The sequence below is a fragment of the Coptis chinensis genome, chromosome 1 (genome assembly GCF_015680905.1).
Source record: "Coptis chinensis isolate HL-2020 chromosome 1, ASM1568090v1, whole genome shotgun sequence".
Taxonomy (NCBI): domain Eukaryota; kingdom Viridiplantae; phylum Streptophyta; class Magnoliopsida; order Ranunculales; family Ranunculaceae; genus Coptis; species Coptis chinensis.
In genome coordinates, this window is record NC_141456.1 from 60811590 (window position 1) to 60813363 (window position 1774).

General features: G+C 41.7%; 1 pseudogene; it reads right to left on the reverse strand.

Moving 5' to 3' along the window:
• Positions 1-286: 286 nt before the first annotated feature.
• Positions 287-1574, reverse strand: LOC147524793 (large ribosomal subunit protein uL18y pseudogene; annotated as a pseudogene).
• Between the last annotated feature and the right edge of the window lie 200 nt (positions 1575-1774).

A 1774-nucleotide genomic window follows, 5' to 3' on the forward strand; every position in this document is an offset into this window, starting at 1 on the left:
AGACATTGCAAACAATGCCTACTTATTAATCAGTCTACCCAATAACTTCTCAAATTACTAGAAGTTTTTTCAATAAGATAGGTCAATTGATGAACAAAACAATAACCACACTTCAAAGTAAATCCCTCAAAGTCTACCTTTTCAAGTTGTAAATATCCAAAACTATAAAATAGTAGATAACTGAAAACATAGCAAATCTAGAGAGCATAAGAGAAAAGGTCCCATGGGAAACTCTTGACAAGAAACAAAAACGACAAAAATGCATAATGGATCAGGTGAACTATCTCTAATCATCATTCTCATCATCATCTGCTCCCGCAGTTGTGAGTTGGCAAGATTCAATCCTTTTCTTTGGACAGCTCTATCTTGATTCCACTTCAAGTATGGATCCCGTTGATTTGCTTTTTCTCTAAGATCTGTTTTGACAAATCGATGCTCCGTGTACGGGCAGAATTGGGCATTGAGACATCAGGTCACCGAGATTTGTTTCATGCCATTTGCGCTAATAAGTCAAATCGCTTTCTACCCACAAAAAGACGGGGGTTTGATAAACATAGGTGCTTTCAAAACAGCGGTCCATTCAGCAAAGAAAGTAGATGTCCCAGGTTGAATAAACTTCTTGCTTCTTCGATCCTACGATCTCACAAGAAGGCAATGTAGCAGCCCGTATTCGCTTACTTCCCTCCTGTGAAGAAGAGCGGGCTTGACAATCAGTCAGCGGCTTCGATCCGAAGGTCTCCTCTCATCATATGTCAGCTTCTTCAAGTTGAACCTCTTGTGTGCCTTTGAGACCTCTTTCTCCGATTTCTATCTTTGTTGGATCGACGAATACCAGCATGTACCTTTCTGTATAGTTCTTCTATCCCATCAGCTTCAATGCCTTTCTTGATGTACTCAGAGAAATGGGTCTAGTACTTCTCTGGCTCATCCTCTATTAGTGTCATCATATAAGCAACAACATGGCCACCATAGACATACTTTCGGTGAACCCCTGCATCCAACTGCTTATTCTCTTTCTTAAATCTAGCAAATCTCTTGTCACTGTGAGGAATGTCAAGCCCACCATCCAATGCACCCTTAAGTGCACCAGTTGTTGTTCTAATAAGGCCTACATCAAGCAATGCACGGAAAGGCCTCCTGGAATCAGTGAGCTCAATAGAAAAATCTTCCCCAGTTGCCTCAACAATTCCCTCCTACTCCTCATCCATCTCGAGTGTTTTCAGGACACAACGAGCCAAGAGAAGGCCAGTGCAGTAAGCTGCAGAGTAATTGGTGAGACCAACATCAAGCCCATATCGGGGCAGTTCATGGGCATAAGTTGATGTAAGTATCATATCACCAACAATACTAGTAGATACAATCTGAGTAATTATATCTTTGTTGGTAAACCGCACAACAAAACGATATTTGGGTGTCCCGTACTTGTTCTTGTCCTGGTTGATAAGACGGATACGAGCCCTGTAATCCGTCTTTCCAGCTCTCCTTCTCCTGAACTTGACTTGATAACGCTTAAAATAAGCCCTCGACTTTGTGGGTTTGATGAACACCATGGTTGGGTTTTTGGATATGCTCTTTCTTCTCCTGCCGAGAAGAGAATGAGAGTGAGAGAAAACCAATACAAGTTGAGTGTAGGAACACCCAGCGTCCCCAATTTCTTATAGCTGATCAGAATAAAACAGAACCATGGCAACAGACTGATATGTGTGGCACATGAATATCTAGAAGTCAAAGACTCTACGACGAGAGTTTTACAAGACCAGTTTTTGTTCCCGAT